This window comes from Lissotriton helveticus, chromosome 5_1 (genome assembly GCF_964261635.1).
Source record: "Lissotriton helveticus chromosome 5_1, aLisHel1.1, whole genome shotgun sequence".
Lineage (NCBI taxonomy): Eukaryota > Metazoa > Chordata > Amphibia > Caudata > Salamandridae > Lissotriton > Lissotriton helveticus.
The window spans coordinates 1385529925-1385550683 of record NC_136065.1 but is presented as its reverse complement, the minus strand read 5'-3'; the positions used below and the strand labels follow the sequence as shown (position 1 = coordinate 1385550683).

The 20759-nt window shown below is 50.0% G+C and overlaps 1 protein-coding gene across 1 annotated transcript in view; it reads left to right on the top strand.

The window, feature by feature from the left end:
• The window catches only part of LOC144752662 (pendrin-like), a 928614-nt gene that overhangs the window by 722534 nt on the left and 185321 nt on the right, over positions 1 to 20759 (top strand). The window lies entirely within an intron of this gene.

Sequence of the window (20759 nt, the reverse complement as noted above, 5' to 3'; positions counted from 1 at the left end):
GTCTAGGGTCACTATGAACCAAGACCCAAGAATGCAAACCTTGGAAAACTGCAGAGGCGAACAAAGTCTTTAATCAAAAATAGTCACTCAACATTTCTTTGTAGTTTTGCCTGCCCATATGTCCCAGAACTACACAAAAGACCTTACTGACTTTCACGTACGTGGCCAACTTCTTACTGTAAAACCGATGACAGCCATGATGCAGTCTCTCTTGGTGTGAACGTTTCAGTCCGAACGATCCTCTGTTCCATGTTCACCAGGTTGCGGAGAGTTTTTCTGTATGTTGGTAACTCGCCACCCTCCGTTTATTCAGGCACTCCCAGAATTCTAACATTGTTTCTTCGAGCCCGCCCCTCATAATCCTCTAGCTTAGCTTCAAGGTCCGAAGTCTAGGTCTGCAGGCGTTTAACCGTAGTCTCCAGCGTTTTGGTAGAGTGCTGAAGGGTAGTAACAGAATCGTCAGTCGCCTTGACCCTGTCACCCATGTTCCTCAGGTCTGCACGTTTCAAAGTAATTTCGGTGGACACTGTGTCATTTTTATTTTCCAATGCGGTTCAGACCCCCTGGATTGCCTCCATTACATCCCCCATGGTCATGGCCGAGGCCCCGTCTTCAGAGTGTTGTTTGGGTTCCAAGGAGCCTCACTTCACTAGGAGCACAGGGGGAAAAAACGGAAGGAGACTGCCCCCCACTCAAAGTCTATTTTAACAACAAGAGGCTCCTTCCACTGGACTCACCACCTATTTTTTTTTGTAACTTTCTTTTTATTGCAGCAAGATAAATGGTACAATCACATCATATGTGTCAATACTACTGGTAAACATTCCCCTTATAAATTTGCAACAGTCGTTCTACACAGCTCTTTAGCTCACACCCCGGAGGTCGAGCAGCACAATAGTAGATAAATACGTGTGTAGGGTGGAATAACACAGAGCAGTTGTTACCAGCTTTCTGGGGCAAGACAGTGCTGCTTTTCAATCCTCTTGCTCCCCCACCGAATCACGTTGTCCAGTGAGATCAGGATGGTCTCTCTCCCTACTCGTCTGAGCTAGAACTCCCCACTCCCCCAACCCACCCCGTCCCCCCCCATTCCTCCCTCCCTCCAGAACTATCCCCCCTTCGCCCAACTCCACCCCCCCACCCTCCCAGGCGTGCCAGCTCACCATCAATGCGAGATCACAGTCATCCCGACCAATGCAGTCCCGAAGTAGGCCCTCAGGAGTAACCAACAAATGATTCGTATTCCTCACTCAGGAAGTAGGGGGACAGGGGAGGGAGCCTAGGTCGCCATCTCTCCGGGCAAGTGGTCCGCCGGGGCAGGGCTATGCGCCGGGGTGTCTTCCTCCTCCAGGCCCAAAAGTGTGAGGTCTAAGATCAGCCCCTCCCATGCCCTGGCCCTCTCCAGTGCCGTGTCATTATCCGCTCTAAGCGCAGCCTGCATATGGAGTTCTCCCTCACACCGGGCCCATTTGAGCAGCTCAGCCTTCCACCTCCCCACCACAGGGCCCCTATTAGCCTTCCACTGGGATGTTATGGCTCGTTTCGCCAGGAGCAGACCCAGGTCTAAGAACTTGCTAGTAATCTTGTTCTTTGATGTGTGTGGGAACCAGTGTAGGATGCAGTGTGCCATGGATAGATGCAAGTCTCTCTCCGTGACCTCCCTCAGGGTATCTACTACCTCCCGCCAAAAGGGACCCAGCTCTGGGCAGGACCAGAACATGTGTTGGAAGTCAGCTAAGGGTGCCGGGCACCGCGGACAGGCCGCCGGGTGGGTAGGGAAGTATTTATGTAATTTGTCAGGTGTCAGGTAGGCCCTGTGTAGGACATAGAAGTGCATCAGCTGAAACCTAGCGTTGCGCGTTCCGTTTCGGGCCCGCGCCACTATGCCAGTCCATGCTTCGTCAGGGATCTCCATCGCCAGATCCGCTTCCCATTTCGTCTTCAGGGCCAGCAGAGGAGCAACAGTCTCCGAGACCATGCGTCTGTATAGGCACGTGACTGCCTTGACCGTCCCCGCCATCATCACCACGTACTGGCATCCCAGAGACAGTGGCGGCTCCGTCATACCCGTCTTCCAGTGCTTGCGGATTGCCGACGTTAGCGCCGCGTGAAGGAGGAAGTCCCCCCCCGACAGCTCAAAGCGGTCTCTCAGTAGGTCGAAAGGCAGCATCGCCCCTTCCTCATAGAGGTCTCCCATGGACTTGAGTCCCTGCTGTTCCCAATCCCCTAGTCCGTGCCACGATCCCCCATGCGGCAGTGCCCCGCACAGCTGTAGCGGGATCTCAGGGGCGTACGGTACCCCAATGCGGCCCCTCCGGCGGTATCTATTCCAGCACTTCCGGGCCGTCGCAAATTCTTGTGTGAGATGGAAATCTCCCATCGGGAGCCCCAGAACAATCTGGGATAGTACCTGAACCGGGCCCGCCGGTTCTCCGGATCCATCGTCTCCTCTCCTGGCTCGAGCGACCCATTGCGTCAGCCACTGCAGCTGAGCCGCCAGGTAGTACAGCTCGTAGTCTGGTACCGCAAGCCCACCCTCCTCTCTAGGGCGGAGAAGTGTGCTGAGCGCCACCCTGCGTCTGCCCGTCCCCCATAGAAAGCCGATCACTAATGATCGTAGCCGTCGGAAGTAGCTTGCCGGGATCCAGATCGGGAGGGTCCTAAAGAAGTAAAGCAGCCGTGGTAGGGTCACCATCTTAAGAAGTGCCACTCTCCCCATGAGCGACAACGGGAGCGTACTCCAAAACTCGAAGTTCTCTTTGGCGTATCTAATGGCCAAACCGACGTTCCCCTCAAGAATATCCGCATTGTCATGAAATATCGAGGTCCCGAGGTAGCGCAGGCTCCTTTCCTCCCACGTCACCTCCTCCGAGGGCTGTGGGCATATTCTGCGCGGTCGGGCTGGGAACAGGTATGACTTCGCCCAGTTTACTCGGAGACCTGACACCCTACTCAGTGATTGCAGGAGGGTCTTAGCACCCCGCAGAGAGTCAGCCGAGTCCGCCAGAAACATAAGTAGGTCGTCCGCATACAAAGCTATGTGGTGGACCTGTCCATAAACATCAAGTCCCTGATACGCCTGTCCCAGTCGGGCTCTCGCTGCAAGTGGTTCGACAGCTATGGCGAACAGTAGGGGAGAGAGAGGGCATCCCTGACGGGTGCCCCTGCTCACTACACACGTCTCAGAGATGATTCTCCCAGTTCTGACCCTCGCCGTCGCATTGCGATATAGCAGCGCCGTCCAATCCACGAAGTCATCGCCCAGTCCCATCGTGCGCATAACATGGAAGAGATAAGGCCATTCCAGGCTATCAAAGGCCTTTTCCATGTCGACTGCAAACACCGTCGCTTCATCTCCGTCATAGGTATCAGCCTCCAACACGTGCAGGAGCCGTCGCACATTAAGTGCCGTGTTACGGGCCGGGATGAAGCCGGACTGGTCCGCGTGGATCAGCGAGGACATGTGGGGGAGTAGGCGCGTCGCTAAGATCTTACTCAAGATCTTGTAGTCCAGGTTGAGCATGGACAACGGGCGATATGCTGTCCTGTCCCACGGCTGCTTGCCCGGTTTCAGTAGGGGGACTATGAGCGCTTCGCCAGCGGTCTTCGGTAGGCTGCCCAGCCTCTTCACCTCATTGTAGACCCGCGTCAGTTTGGGCGCCAGGAGGTCGATATACGCAAGATAAAATTCCGTTGGGAGCCCGTCTGAGCCCGGCGTCTTGTTCCTCGCCATGCCCTTGATGGCGACCTTCACCTCCCTCTCCTCAATTTTGCCCCCGAGCAGTTTCGCGCCCTCCCTACCCAACTCGGGCAAGTCCAGGCCTTCTACGAATCCCTGGAATTCCTCTGCCGACGGCAGGATCCTACTGCGGTAGAGCTCCGTGTAGTAATCGTAGAATACCTCGTTGATCCCCCCCTGGTCAAATCGCGCCACCCCCGAGTGGTCCCGGAGCTCAAGAATTACCGAGCTCCGACGAGCCGGGTTGGCCAGCCAGGCCAGAAGAGCTCCCGACTTGTCGCGCTCCGAGTGCGCGCGTGTGAGGTAGGTCTTGTAGTCGAAGCACCTGAGACGCTCCACCGTCGCCGCCACCGCTTCCCGCGCCTCATGTGTGTCCGGCCGCTCAGGTCTCGCTTTCTCTAGGTCTCGCAATTTCTCGTCCTCCTTCGTGATGTCCGCTAACAACGTCCTCCTAACTCCCGACGCCGCCGCAATGCACTGACCCCTCACCACCGTCTTGAAGGCGTCCCACTCAGTCATGGCCGAGCCCGCCGTGTCCTCATTGAGCTGAAAATAGTCCTCGATGTTCGAAGCTATTTTGGTGCGGAAGAGTTGGTCTTCCAGCGCCTCCGGGCGTAGCTTCCAGGCAGGGATTCGCGGGCGGTATTGGGACCAGCCCAATTTCAAAAGCAACGGGTTGTGATCTGAGATCGTGCGCGTGAGGTATTCACTGTGGCACACCTCTGCATGCACGCCCTGAGAGCACAGGAAGGCATCGATGCGAACGTGCAGCTCATGGAGAGCGGAAAAAAACGAATAGTCCCTGTCCGATGGATGGTTAGCCCTCCATGAGTCGACCAGGCCCCATTGGCGCTGCCAAGTAGTGCGTGCAAGTGCTAGTTTGCCAGCTGGTGCATTGGGCAGGGGGGGGTGCGACCTGTCCAGGGTGGTGTCAGTGACGCTATTAAAGTCCCCTCCAAGGAGCAAGGGCTCCACCACAAACGGGGCCAGTTTGCTGGACAACAAGGAGAGAAAAGCAGGCTGGTCCACATTCGGGGCGTATAGACAGCCCAGAGTAAGGTCCCTCCCATCCAGTTTGCCCCTTACCATGACATACCTCCCCTCCGGGTCAATTAGGTGTTGCGTGCATTGGAAAGGAACCCCCGCCCGTACCCAGATGGCCACTCCCCTGGCATATGCGGAGTATCCAGTGTGGTAGACCTGCCCCCTCCACCTCCTTTGTAGCGCCTTACCCTCCTTGTCTAGTAGATGTGTTTCCTGGAGGAAGGCGAAGTGAATACCCCGCCTGACTAAATAGGAGTGGATCTTGTGGCGCCTCTGCATCGTGTGCATCCCCCTTACATTCCACGTGAGACAATTGTAACCTAGGTCGGGTCCCATTGCAGAGCCCATCGCGCTTCATCCATTCTCTCAGCAATTCCCCTGGCACGCCCGGATCCCCCCCCATCCCCCCCAACCCGAACAGCTAAACTTCCCCAACTCCCACACCCCAGGACAGACAACCAACATGGAAACCCCATCCAAACTCAATTAGGAAGTGTGCTTCAATAGAATAGGGCTAGGGTGGCCAGTACGCCGACCCAAACAGGTCCGCAGCCCCCCGCACCCGCCCCACCCTCCCCTTGGACCCTTCAGGAGAAGTCCCCCGGCCCCTCTCCCCCCCTCCCGCTGTCCAGTAACAATATGGGGAGGTCCCAAGACTGTCTACTCAGTGTCTGAAAGCAGCCTCAGGTCGTACCCAGTATCTTACACACGAGTCCAGTGTCCCTCTGTTCTCCTCAGCCAAGCACTCCGTCTGCTGTTTGGGGAGTCACCACCGGCAGGTCCGACTCTGAGAGGTCGTGCTCACTGCTGGAGCCAGGACTGGGAGCACTGGCCCTCAACTGTTCCGACGCGCTCCCAGATGGGCTGGCGTCTCCCTGGCTGATGGCCACCATCGCCAGGACTGCTTCAGCTCTCTCCTGCTGCCATCTCGCCGGGGAGCCAGTCCCCCGCGTCGACTTCGTCTGAGTAGAATGTCCTCTAGGCGAGGTCTCTGGAGGGGCGTCTGCGCTCGACTCCCCCCTGGCATCCAACCAACTTCAGGCCTCCTGCGGTGTGAGGAAGAAATGTGAGCGTCCTTCAGCGATGATCCTCAGCCGAGCCGGAAACAACATAGCATAGGGCAGCTGTAGTGATCTCAACTTTCGCTTAACCGCCAGGAAGGATGCTGGCTGCTTTTGCACGTTTCTGGTGAAGTCCGGGAAGACCATGACCCTGCTGTTATCAATTCTTAGGTCCGGCAGGTCTCTGACTCTTCGGAGGATGTGATCTCTATCTCGGAAGTGCAAGAGGCGCAGCACTATCGGTCGCGGCGGCTCTCCTGGCTTGGGGGGGCGCGCCGGGACTCTGTGGGCCCGCTCCAGAGCAAAGAAAGGGGAGAGCCCCTCAGGGGCCACCGCCGTCCTCAGCCAGTCTTCCAGGTAAGTGACCGCATCCTGACCCTCCACTTTTTCAGGAACTCCCACGAGGCGGAGGTTGTTGCGTCTGGAGCACCCTTCACTGTCTTCGACCCTAAGCTCCAGTACCCGGACCTTCTGCGCCACCTCCGCCAGTGATGCTCTCAATGCCTCCACGTCCCCGGGTAGATCTTTCAGGGTTATCTCCGAGGTCGCCACCCGCTCCTTCAGCTTCCTGTGGTCGTCCTTCAATAGGGACAGGTCCGAACCGATGGTGTCCATCCGCTTCTCAAGAGCCTCCCGAGACGCCATTATCGCCTGCATGATGTCGCCCAGTGACGGATCTCGTGGGCAGGGCGAGCTTCCCGCTCCAGACGTCGATGCATCCTCCTCCACGAGATGGCCCGGGTCGTCCAGCTTCAAGGCGTCGAAGCCCTTCTTTCTGCTGCCCCGCGTCATGTTGTCGGGCTGCAAGGCGTATGCGTCCCCGCTGTGGCCACCAGTGAGTCAGGTCACGCCCGGGTGTTTCTCCGGCCCTGTTCCGGTCTCTCAGCGCTACTGCCTTTCTTCGCCCTTGTCAGCTGGGGCCCACTACAACGGGAAAGTCCCCCTTCACCAGGTCGGCAGGACCCCAGGGCTCTCGCTCCCGGCACCTCGGGACAGGCAGCAATAGTCTACCGGGGTGCCGCAGGCTGGATCGTCCTCAAGCGCCAGGTGTATCCGGACAAGAGTCAGTGCCTCACTTCTCCCGGCCCAGGCGTCGCCACAGAGGTCTCAGCCAGGCAAGGTGCTCGCCGATTTCACTCTGGCCCCCTTCCGCCTCGCGGCCCCGCTGCGCCCCGGGCCTCTGTCAGGTGAGGTCCCAGTGCCTCAATCGTCGCAGGGAGCAAGCCTCTCTCTGCCAGAACGGAGGGGCGACAGGACCCCCTCTCCAGTCGCCCGATGTGCCCTCCTCCACCTGGGCTCCACGGATCCTCTGCCCGTCCACCGGCGTCAGGCCCAGGGCAGCGGCCAGCGCGCGAGGGCCTCCGGCTCCCAATCTCACGGGTGCCCCCCCTGGGGCGCCCGGCCGGTCACTCTGCCGGAGTCCACCCAGCCACAGGCCACCTGGAACGCGGGTGCCCCGCTGGTCAGGGCGGGAGGGGCGCTAGGGGAATACCCGCAGTGACGGTGAGCCCAGCGCGCCTCGCGGCCTCAGGGACCCCGCGGCTGACAGTTAGCGCGGCTCCGTCGAGACACTCGGCGCCATCTTGGGGTCAGGCAGTCTGTCCGGCCTCCGCTCCCGGGTCACAGCCGCGATTGACTTGCAGGGGGCGCCGCTCACCTTCCACAGCCCCCGGGGGCCCTCCGCCGCCACGGCAGGCAGATACTCCGGCAGTGTGGGCCCTCAGCCGCCGACAGCGTCCCTCCGCCAGGCACCTCAGGTTGGGACAATGGCCGCCATTTTGGTCGCTCCTCGCGCCGGAGTCTCCGCTTCACGGGGAACTCTCCCCACAGCTAAGGATCGGGACTCTCGGGTCCCTAGTGTCACCCCCTCGTGCTCCCTGGATCCTCCCCTGTGCATCTGGGGGTCCGGGGTCCGGGCCGGGGTGCAGGATATGGTGTGGTGCGAGGCGGGCGCGGAGGAGCTCCGGAGTCCCGCTTCCACCTACATCGGCGCCGTAGCCACGCCCCCCTGGACTCACCACCTATGTAAGTGACTTACTGGGAACAGCAATTCTCCTTGTTTCCCTTTTCTAAGGACTTAATTTATCCCAAAATTGTCACTGTGGCTTATTTTATAAAAACTCACGCATTGTCTGTCAATCGACACTACCAAACCCCACATTTCATACAGTGAGAAAAATGTGAGGAGCGAGAGAGAGAACCTCACGGAAGAACCGCCACAAGGGGTTTCTGGCTGATGATTTACCAGTCTACCCACTTATCATCATCGGTAACTCTCTCTCACTCGTGAAATGAAGAAGAAAGGAAAGGAACAAAACATGTACTCTACATGCCAATTTACTCCACAGGAACAAAAATTGTAATTCCCATATGTGCACACATCCACACACACACCCCTCGTGAGAAAACAAAACACAAAGTGATTCTCACAAATAAAATTGGGAAGTTCACTGAGCCACTGTAACCTTTATTCTGGGCTGCGAGCTTCTCAAATTAAAATTGGTTTGTATTTTAACCAACCTACTAACTGATTGCCAACATGTTTCGTTGCTGTTAAATAGCGCAACTTCATCAGGGCTTGTAGGGGTGTATCCTTTTGTTCATTCCACGGTGTCTTTCAATATGACACCTGTAGTGGTGGACAAGGGTAGACAGACACACTTAAAAACACACAAGTAGATGCTGTACAGCGCAACAAAGTTCATGATGTGTTGCATATAGTTATATACCAGTCACTTCAAACGCAATTACCTCGAGGTGGCAATGTGCCAACATACCAGCACACCTCGTAGACGGGTCACCGTGTCAACCGATCACGTTTCCCTGCGAACACCCACTGCACTGTTAGGGTTCTGTATGTGTATCACGGGCAAAAAATACAAGAAATAGCACATGTCAATGCCTGCACATTCCCGTTACAGAGTCACCACGTACTAGCAGATATTCACTCAATATGAGTGCTAGTGAATGTCATCAGCAAAACACTACAATACACTCTGGCCCGATAGTCCAATATCAAAAGTGGTGTATTTATCTCTTTGTGTGTGGAAAGGTCAGAGCCCAAAAGAGGTGTGCGGAGCACCCATCTAGCACTCCCGCCAATAGGTCTCCATCAAATAGACTATACGTGCATCCGAGGACCTCGCAGTGTAACAAAACACGGGACGCCCTCAAAACCAGTCAACAAGTGAGCGGGTCAGCTCTACCAGTTAGCCGGCAGCCCTGCGTGTTTCTTGAATATCATGTGCCCGCCCCTGGTGACCCCAGACCTCCTTACCACTGCCGCGTCCCACCGGCGTTGAAAGGAGCACCGACGAAGGGTGTAGCGTCTCTGTGCAGTTTAAAGCGTCCGTAACGTCACGTCCGCCCGTTACGCCCCCCTGTGTGTCACAGTGAGCGGCGAGCTGCAAGGCACGGTGATCTGGCAGCCATCTTGGAGTGTATAGCCCTCCACATATTTTCATTCAGAACCGGTCTCAAAATTAATTTAGACATCGTAGCTCACTGTTTCCCCTCAAATTTTGCTCCTAGAATAAACGGTGCCTCGGGAAACAAATTTTTGAACCTAAATACTTGAACTCTCTAATTCTGCGAAAACGCTCGCAAAAAACACCGATAACAGACCAGTAAATTTTCAAAGGGGATGATTATATTGAACAACGAGTTAAATGTATGCAGCCATCATGTATGCATTAATGGTTGTTTAAATGGTTGCTCAAATAATATACTACTCGGCAGATATCACCCATTAGTTCTGGGCAACAAGTCACACACAGGACAACCCCCTACTAAAAGAGCACAGAAGCACCATATTGATGACCCAATTGACGACTGCATATTAAACTGTTAAAATATTCTGTGCTTTCCCAGGTCCAGATGTGTATTGCCTTTGTTATGGAGCTAGATGGGCCAGGGTTGATTATACCTACAATTGTTCCTTGTTTGTTCAATATAATCATCCCCTTTGAAAATTTACTGGTCTGTTATCGGTGTTTTTTGCGAGCGTTTTCGCAGAATTAGAGAGTTCAAGTATTTAGGTTCAAAAATTTGTTTCCCGAGGCACTGTTTATTCTAGGCGCAAAATTTGAGGGGAAACAGTGAGCTACGATGTCTAAATTAATTTTGAGACCAGTTCTGAATGAAAATATGTGGAGGGCTATACACTCCAAGATGGCCGCCAGATCACCGTGCCTTGCAGCTCGCCGCTCACTGTGACACACAGGGGGGCGTAACGGGCGGACGTGACGTTACGGACGCTTTAAACTGCACAGAGACGTTACACCCTTCGTCGGTGCTCCTTTCAACGCCGGTGGGACGCGGCAGTGGTAAGGAGGTCTGGGGTCACCAGGGGCGGGCACATGATATTCAAGAAACACGCAGGGCTGCCGGCTAACTGGTAGAGCTGACCCGCTCACTTGTTGACTGGTTTTGAGGGCGTCCCGTGTTTTGTTACACTGCGAGGTCCTCGGATGCACGTATAGTCTATTTGATGGAGACCTATTGGCGGGAGTGCTAGATGGGTGCTCCGCACACCTCTTTTGGGCTCTGACCTTTCCACACACAAAGAGATAAATACACCACTTTTGATATTGGACTATCGGGCCAGTGTGTATTGTAGTGTTTTGCTGATGACATTCACTAGCACTCATATTGAGTGAATATCTGTTAGTACGTGGTGACTCTGTAACGGGAATGTGCAGGCATTGACATGTGCTATTTCTTGTATTTTTTGCCCGTGATACACATACAGAACCCTAACAGTGCAGTGGGTGTTCGCAGGGAAACGTGATCGGTTGACACGGTGACCCGTCTACGAGGTGTGCTGGTATGTTGGCACATTGCCACCTCGAGGTAATTGCGTTTGAAGTGACTGGTATATAACTATATGCAACACATCATGAACTTTGTTGCGCTGTACAGCATCTACTTGTGTGTTTTTAAGTGTGTCTGTCTACCCTTGTCCACAACTACAGGTGTCATATTGAAAGACACCGTGGAATGAACAAAAGGATACACCCCTACAAGCCCTGATGAAGTTGCGCTATTTAACAGCAACGAAACATGTTGGCAATCAGTTAGTAGGTTGGTTAAAATACAAACCAATTTTAATTTGAGAAGCTCGCAGCCCAGAATAAAGGTTACAGTGGCTCAGTGAACTTCCCAATTTTATTTGTGAGAATCACTTTGTGTTTTGTTTTCTCACGAGGGGTGTGTGTGTGGATGTGTGCACATATGGGAATTACAATTTTTGTTCCTGTGGAGTAAATTGGCATGTAGAGTACATGTTTTGTTCCTTTCCTTTCTTCTTCATTTCACGAGTGAGAGAGAGTTACCGATGATGATAAGTGGGTAGACTGGTAATTCATCAGCCAGAAACCCCTTGTGGCGGTTCTTCCGTGAGGTTCTCTCTCTCGCTCCTCACATTTTTCTCACTGTATGAAATGTGGGGTTTGGTAGTGGCGATTGACAGACAATGCGTGAGTTTTTATAAAATAAGCCACAGTGACAATTTTGGGCTAAATTAAGTCCTTAGAAAAGGGAAACAAGGAGAATTGCTGTTCTCAGTAAGTCACTTACATAGGTGGTGAGTCCAGTGGAAGGAGCCTCTTGTTGTTAAAATGGGTTCCAAGGAGGCCTGCCGCTCCTCCGCCCGTGCCGACTTGCTGTGCACAAAGTTTGCTACTTTTGTGACATGAGTCTGTTTCAAACCCTATGCAGTGACCGAATGGCCTACGAAATGATGGTCTCTGACCCAAGAAACAGTCCGTACCTGGACGATGAAGACTGCTGGAGGAGCGTTATTGTGGCTTGGGGGAGATTTTACGTCTGACCCCGCCAACCCATTGGACCAACTCGACACTCAGTATCAGTTTTACTGTTTATGGGCTGACCCTTCCAAGGGTCCCATTGCAGCCTGTGAGTGACACGTGCTTTCGGGCTCACCCAAAGTATAGCCTCGTAGGATAAGCAGTAACGGATTTCCCTCCTAGGCCTTGCTGCTCAAGAAACGGCCCACCCGGGCTTGCCAGCAACCCGTGGCAGAGGGCGGCACACTGGCGGGGACAATGTCAATGAGACTTTCCTCCCCGGGGAGGTGGGGGGGCTCCCGCAATGCAAAGCAAGTCAATGTGCGGGGAGCGAGGACCCAACCGCCGCCCCTGTCACTGACCTCCACATTGATGTGCTCCGATGAATGTTGGGCGAAACACACTGCAGTCACACCTCCGATGAGGCGTCCCCGTCCACTTGTCCGTCAACAAGCGGCCGGGAACCCCAACCTATGTCGTACCAATGTAGCACATGTTGTTGGGCCACCGTCTCGCTCCAGCAGTCGCGGGTCAGGTCCGCCAGACCCACGCTCTGCAGCCCGATCCCTCGCAGTCCTGCCTTGTACTTAGGGTCGTAGGAGCATTTGACCTCATCGCCTAATTCCTGTCTCCAACAGCGAAGTAATTCTAGCTGACTTTAAAATGCCGGGATCCTTGTAAGAAACGATTATCTATGCATGCCCTCTGAGCTCTGCAATGAGGAGACCTCACACAGGTCGACCAGGATGGGGGAGGGGCACCTCGCAGACACGCAGTAACGAGCCCCGGTGATAGAAAACTGCCAAAAGTTCCAAATGGCACACAATCGGCCCTCCAGAAGAACATTGGTATTTTTTTTTATATGTTTCCATGAGTCCCTTCCTCCTTCTAGGTCAGAGGCTCTCTTTTATCATAAGTACCTTTCACATTTGTACTCCAAATGCTGAGCAGTGGTAGCCTTCCGGAGGGTTAGGAGAGTCAGCACTTCCACCTCATTGGCTTAAGTTTGGGTTACTTCAAATGAGGTGAATGTGCTACTAAACATAAACTGTTATTGAGGCCTATAGACATTTAACACTGTTGATTGCTATTTAATGTTTTTGGGATTCCAGACTGACAATGGGGTATGATTCAAGAATGTGAATATATGAAAAATATCAACCATGGAGAACTAGAATTGCAGGTAACAAAGTTCTTGTTATGTAGTGCAAGTGAATATTATCACTTATATTTACTTCTCTGTAGGTGGTTGCACTAATATAAAACCTATCATAAATTCATGAACCTTAGGAGGATACCTTGCTAGAGGATAAAAAGTTACATTAGTTCATCTAAGGGTTCCTTCCCAAATTCATCACCAGCCCTTCCATCTGCCTCTGATGAGAGATTAGGAACTTTTCTGTGTATTTAAAAAAAACAGCAGTAAAATGGCCTCTTTGTTGCTGAGCTGTATAAACTGGAGTAGACTTCACTGACATTAGACACATTTAAAGGAGCAGTCACCCTTTTTGCTGGGTGCTGCATTCTTAATCTATTCTTTCTTTGAATATTCATTGTATGGATTACGGACTTTAAAAGGTAAGTAAACATAAAAATAAATAAAACGAATTTCGTTGCACACACTGCATCGCATTTGGTGATGCACTGTGCAACGAAATTCGTTTTATTTATTTTTATGTTTACTTACCTTTTAAAGTCCGTAATCCATACATTAGTATCCCCCACCCTGCCCCTTCCCCTCCCCACGTCACCGCCCGGCCGGTACTCCACTACCAGCCGTGGATGCAACATTGTTACAGTTCCATAAAACACAAAGGGAGAAATCATGTTATAATGATAGTGGAAACTTGTGAACCACCCTCCCCTGCTAGGAAGTAGGTTTTATAATAATAGAAGGTCTCTTAGGCATGAATGGGGAACCTCATACCTCCAAGATCAGCAGAAGTAAATCACATCAAGATCAGCAAAGCTCTTTCTCTCTCTCTGGAAAAGGATTTTCTCCAAGTGCCCAAATCATGCATGCAGTGCAATATTAAAGGCGCTAGAATTTCAGTTAGCTGCAGCTGTGTTCATGTTGTGTCTAGAGCGTGAGCCAATCAACCTGAATAACAGCGTACATTGTTATGGTGACCATGAAGGCTTCTGCACGCAGTGTACAGACTAAGGTCGTGATGTAAGTCTGGCAATGTTAAAAATAAGCCGTTCTCATACGAGAAAAACGAAGCAGTTTAACTTACAACAACAGTTATATGTAGTGTTGTGTGCAAAAGCGGCAAAGTAGCAAAATCGCGTTTAAACTTCCAATAAGCTTATGCTAACATAGCAGTGCGTGCAAGCAGGACCCCGTCTCCACTACACCCTCCCCTGATCTGAACACATTCAAGAAGGGAGGCAATTTTAGGAACGCAGAGTTCAAGTTCGAGTGAGACAGAACCAATAAGGGGCGTTATATTGCTCATGATTGAAATGGAAAAAAATAGTAAAAAATGTGTCAAGTAGAGTACGCATTGAAGCTGGACATATGCCAATTCAATCCAACAGCGTATAGGCACAGTACGTTGCAACTGCCTCCAAGAGGAAGTCTTTGTTATCATCAGAAAACATTTCAGCCATCCAATTCAATAACGTGAAGGAACATACATGTCTTCGATGGCTGGAGCCTCTAGCACCATCAGAGGACAATTTGAGTGATCTTCAATGTAACTGCGTGCCAGGAAGTCATGTGCAGCCGCACATATATTCCAATTCCCTAGGACTCCATGTGCCGCCGCACAGGCCATAATCCCGATACCAGAACAGTCCTACTCATGAACTACTAAGGGACTCATTAGTTGATCATAATCCGGGTTAGGAGATATCGTATTGCAGAGACACAAATCCAGAGCCCAATTAAAACAGCAATTCAGGCAATGGAAAACAGGTTGCACACATGTAAAGTTAAAAAAAACTGAAGTATAATCCATATGCTACACTCAAGGTAGCCAGAGGTAGCATTCCATAGTATTCAAGTATCCGGTTGCAGAGCTGGAGCAGCCGTGGCAGGTTGTCTTGTGACACAGACTGTGCAGCCATTTTTTAGCAAGCAAAGCAACAGCAGTACACCGGCAGCCAAGGCGAGAATTAATGGTAATCCGCCGAAGATGCTGGAAAAAATAGAATGAAAAAATGCCTGTATCACACCAAATGTAGTTTGGAATGAAGTCACAAGGCCAGAGCTTACTACTTTTAAAAAAATGTGCCAAGCCAGTGGTCGATGAGGCATTGAATATAGTGTGAATCAAAGCGCTGAAATGAAGTGGGAGATCAGTATTTAAAGTGCATGCACCTCAGTGCGGGTGTTTGCCACATGAAGGACAGATGTTTCACGGGAAGAAGTAAGGGCAACTTCTTGAAGGGACAATAGAGCCCTTGTTCGACTCCTCTGGTTGAACTCTGCTTTCAAGGTCAGAATGGAAGGCCAGATGGACACATCAAGCTTTCCGTGCGGGAAGAGCACATTTCTACAGCAAACTACACGTTTGGAGACGGTCACAATGTACGGAATCTCTGCCAGCATCCGCAGCAATCTTCATTATTTAAAAGTAAATAGCTACCGTTAGCCAACAACGTGAATGTTGGTGTTATTGCTGGGACTGGATTACCTTTTAAAATGCAGGCTAAGTTCGGAGCTTGTGTGTTAAATGAGTCGTGCAATTGTATGTTCTTGCAAACTAGTGAGTGATCAGGTGTAGAACTGCGCTCTTCGCCTTTTAAATAAACTTCTTTACCCTTCCTCAGGCATCTATAGGTAAATGGCAAAGACCAAACTTCATGGAGATAAGCGCTTCCCAATGGTTCATATCTGCCTATGGCATAGTGTTTCTTACATGAACTGAATTTAAACAGGGGAAAGAGCAGTGTTATTAACCCATGAATGAGCCATACAGCTGAATTAGATTCGGCAACAGAAAAAGGCAAAGGTTCCAACTTTTCAATATGCAAAAGTGAATATGCAGCATCCTTCATAGATATAAACTGTTCTTTATCAGTCAAATTAAATGGTAAAAATAGAGAAGAGGTATTCATGTAGTCCCAAGGCACTTTCCCAGATTTTAAGGTTTGTAAAGTCCAAACACACTGCATAATGGAACGCAATTGATTTTGACCATGGTACAAAACAGACACTTCATCCTGCACAATATCAATAACAGATGAAACAATATTATCTAATGTGTAAATTCTGGAAGAAAGAGTATTAATGCTATTACCAACAACTTTTTCTAAATTAGCCTGATCAATAGATCTTAATCTAGAAGCAGCTTCAATTTGAGACAGTTTCCAAACTTCATTGTAAATAACATATATCCATCTTTTTGACCTGCCGCCCACAGGGCCTTTAACAAAGTCATTCAAATCAACATCGTCAGTCAATTTGGACAAATGAAGTTTAAACTGACGCTAAAGTGGAATGTATAAGTCATTTCTGACATAATTTACCTACTGAACAGGTAGTAACAGAATGGGTGTTTTCAAAATGGGAATCCACCCTAACCTGCGTATAGCCAGGGGCTAGACCCAGAAAACTATGCTGGCATGAATCTGAACTTTTTTGCCATAATAACCAACCTTGGGGATCCAACAGAAGCAACCTTTCCCCTCCTGAGGCAGAAGCCGGGAGGTCTCTTTCTTTTACTTTGTGCAATTTTGCATTCTCCCTGCATTTTAATATCGTGTGTTTTAAATCGCTTGATTAATAAGCGTTAGAGACGTTAGAGACTTCCTTAGCGCTCCTAAGCGCTTTGTGTTCCTTCCCCCCTCCCCTGCCTCCGGACCGCCCTCGGCCGAGTATCGACGCCAAGGGCTGGGTTCCCGGATTTTGGCTGCCATATTGGGTGTGGGCCAGGCGGGTGACGCGCTCTAGCAGCGCTTTAAAAAGAACGGCTATGACTCCGCGCAGCGGACGCGTACTGCGGATGCGCCGGACCTGCGCCGGAGTCGTGCCAGAGTCCTGCCCGTCTGCGCCCGTCCGCGACAGGACGGGACCAGGGGCTATGGGTCTTACATCCTTGTCTACCACTTCGGCAAGGGTCCCTCACATCAGGTATTCGGCGCAAACTCTGTTGCACCTCAGACCAACACCTCTCACAGAATTTTCCCAAGATTCCTGGCCATGCCCCGAGGGCCCTTTCTCCTGCATTTATTGCAAGTTTCAAGCCGCCTACACAAAACCCAGTATTGAGATGTTCGATAAAAAGGAACATATTTCACCTAAAGGGACAAAGGAGACAAAGTGCCTTCTCCCAAATGTCCGCTCTTTACCTAGACACCAACTAGAAGTATGGGACCTAATACATACTTCACAACCCGACCTTTGCTTCCTAACGGAAACTTGGTTGAAAACTCATACGGTCCCTGCCATTGCCGTGGGGGTCCCTCTTGGCTATAAGTTTGTTCATTTTGACCGCCCAGAGAAAATAGGTGGTAGCTTAGCCATCATGCATAAAGAACATCTGAAGATCACAATACTAGAACAGAAGCACAGCCCTCTCCTTGAGATAATAATTTTTAAAATGCATTATGCCACAAACAAATTCTGGAAAGGAGCCTTAGTTTATCGCCCCCCGGGGCCTTCTACAGGCTTCTCCCTTGCACTACTAGAACTCTTGGCCCCACATTTTAAAGCAAAGGAAGATTTTCTCCTTCTTGGTGACTTTAATGTTCACGTTGACAATCCCGCACTTCCGTAAACAATCTCCCTGGTTTCTGAATTATCTTCCCTCGGTCTGACTCTGCAAAACCACAAACCCACCCATATAGGAGGTCACCTTCTTGACCTGTTATTTACCAATTTCCCCAAAGTACAATGTTTCCCCCCAGTTCAAATAATTTGGTCTGACCACTTTATCATGGAATTTTTAATACCTAAGGCGGATAAGCCCTCTCATAAAAACTCCCTACCCCCTGTCTGGCGTCGACAGTGGCATAAAGTCACTGTAGAGGAATTGCAAAAGGAATGGTAGCAGCCCATTTCCACAGAGACAGATAGTATAGAGACCGCTTTGACCAAATTCAACAACTCTCTTAAAGAAGCAATTGACAAAATAGCTCCTCTAAAGCTACACAAAAAATACCCTGCCACCAAACAGGAAATATGGTATACTGAGGAGCTTAGAACAGAAAAACAAAAATGTAGAAGGACAGAAAAGAAGTGGAGAAAAACACAAACTGAAGAAAACAAGAAAGCACATCATGAGGCCCAGACTAAATATTATAAAAACATCAAACTTGCTCGGAGGAATAGCCTCTCTCAACAACTTGCAGAAGCGGGTAATCGATCTAAGGAATTATTTAAAATCCTTCAGGAGTTCGTAAAACCCACCGCTTGCAAAAGCCCTGATGACTTTTCTCAACAATTATGCGACGAAATCTCCTTGTTCTTCGAAAATAAAATCAATTTGATATACAACAAAATCTTACAGGTCTCCAATCAAAATAGCAATAACTCTCTCTTCCCTCCTATCCTGCCCATAAGGAGTAAAACCACACTTACAACATTCCCAGCTGTTAAAGACTCAGATCTCACTTCGCTCATGAGCTATATAAAAACTGGATCCCCAGATGATTTTCTATCAGCTAAAATAACTGCCTCCCTGCAAAATCTGCTTAGGCCCCATATTCAAACATTGACCAATCATTCTCTTAGGGAAGGATCTGTGCCCACAGAATGGAAAAAAGCAGTGGTGAACCCAATCCGAAAGAACGCAGCAATTCCATGCACCGACCTCTCCAACCTCCGACCCATCTCCCTCCTACCCCTTTTCAGCAAGATGACAGAGAGACACGTAAACACGCACTTGTCCAAATACATCGAGGCAGCGCAGGGCCTAGATCTTTCTCAATCTGGATTTAGGCCCAATCACAGCACAGAATCTGCCCTCCTCTCAGTGACTGATACCATCAAGATGTCACTGGATGGAGGAGACTCAATGATTCTAGTGCTGTTAGATTTAACCGCTGCCTTCGACACTGTGTCTCATGAGATACTTCTCGATCGTCTGAGGGAGAGGGGAATAGAAGGTGTGGCCCTCTCATGGCTAGAAAGCTTTCTTTCAAATCGTCAACAAGAGGTAAGATTGGGCTCCCATTATTCTATCTCAAGGGAGCTCACCAAGGGAGTGCCACAGGGCTCATGCCTAAGCCCCACACTTTTCAATGTGTACGTGGCCCCCTTGGCGGATATTGTAAGATCTCATGGGTTCACCCCTGTGTCGTACGCCGACGACACTCAGCTTTTGTTCCCCTTTAAAACCCTAACGCCCGCAATACAAAAATCTTTTGCGGACGGAATGAGGGCAATATCTTACTGGATGGCCACTAACCGCCTCCAGTGCAATGTAGGCAAGACTGAGGTAATGTTGTTTGGGGAGGCCACACTCTTGTGCTCCCCGGATTGGTGGCCTCCGGATTTAGGACCAACACCAAGCCCCAAACAGATCGTCAAAAATCTCGGTGTGCGTCTAGACAAAACACTTCTGTTTAAAGAACACACTAATCAAGTAGCAGGTTCCTGCTTTCAGGCCATTGGACTGTTACGACGAGTCTTCCCATTCCTATCAGATTCTTATAGGAAGACTCTCGTCCAGGCCTTGATTATAAGTAGACTGGACTATTGTAATGGCCTGCTGATCTCGGCAAATGAGGAACAACTACAGAGACTACAGGTGGTCCAGAACACTGCTGCAAGACTAGTCCTCAACGCCCAGCCAAGGTCTGCCTCTCTCCCCCTCTTGATAAAACTCCACTGGTTGCCAATCAGACAGCGTGTAAAATTTAAAATCTGCTGCACTATTCACAGATGTTTGTTTGGCAATGGACCTAAATATTTAAAAGAAATATTCAAACCCTACAAACCCAGTCGTACCCTGCGCTCCAGCACTCAGCAACAACTCCAGGTTCCAAGGATAAAAAAAGCTAGGCAGGGAGGGCGAGCCCTGTCCTACAAAGGCCCCATCCTCTGGAACTCACTGCCCCCAGCTCTCAAAAATATTATCAATTTTCAATCCTTCAAAAAGTCCCTGAAAACTTTTCTATTCGTCGCCTGTTAGGATTCCCCCCCTTCATATTTCTGTTCAGAACTAGGTCCTAGCTCCTTGGTAAAGCGTAAGCGCGGAGATACCCCTTCGGGGGTTGACTTCCAGCGCTATACAAGAATATAAATAAATAAATAAATAAATAAGCTGGAAATATTTAAGGAGGAATTTATTATTAGGAACAGTAATTCATCAATGGACCTATCAGTGTGATTGGACCATGTAGGGTATTCCCCCAAATCAGGAATGGAAGGGGCATTTATATGTAGCCAATCCAAAGCAAGTGGTTTGTGAAATACTAGAGTTCAAAAACAACATATGGTTCGGGATGAGACATGCACGATGCAAAGCTTCATTGCCTTGCACTTGCCAGCTTTTAGAACCCCAAACAGATTTAAGATCAATAGTATCTTTCCACAGCTCATAGCCCCCTATTGCTAATTGATTGATAAAGGACTTCGAATACAGTAATTTGGTGTGGGTGAGTCTAACTTTGGAAGAGGACTTAGCAGTCATCTTAAAATAAAAGGCATCAGGAATGGATTGATTAAATCAGTAAAATAAGCAAACTTTTTCAAAAGAGTTTTCGAGCTGCCTTCAATGGGAGATGGACAATGTTCCCACTGTGTATAATTTACCACATTTCTAAATGTGTTTGCTTTATGCAGAAAATGATTGCCATAGTATTGGTAGCAGAATAAGTCTGCATAACTGGCTGAGTCTAAGTACAAATCTTCAGCATCAAAAGCAGCATAATATTTCAAATCAGAAAAAAGAGCCTCTACGGCCCAATCGTCAGAGCGTATTTTTTGTTTTACAACATCCCCCATTGAAACACGAAGTACATTCGGGGACATTTATAACCTCTGTAGGGCCGTGTATCTGAAATTTAACAGCATCCCACACAATCCCATCTAATACAGACCAAGCTGTGATGTTGACAAAAGTCTGGTCCCTCTTCATAATGTGGGACGAGGAGTGGGGTGCCAAAGTTCCATCAATTAACCTAATGGAAGATCGTTCTTTAACATAATGTCCA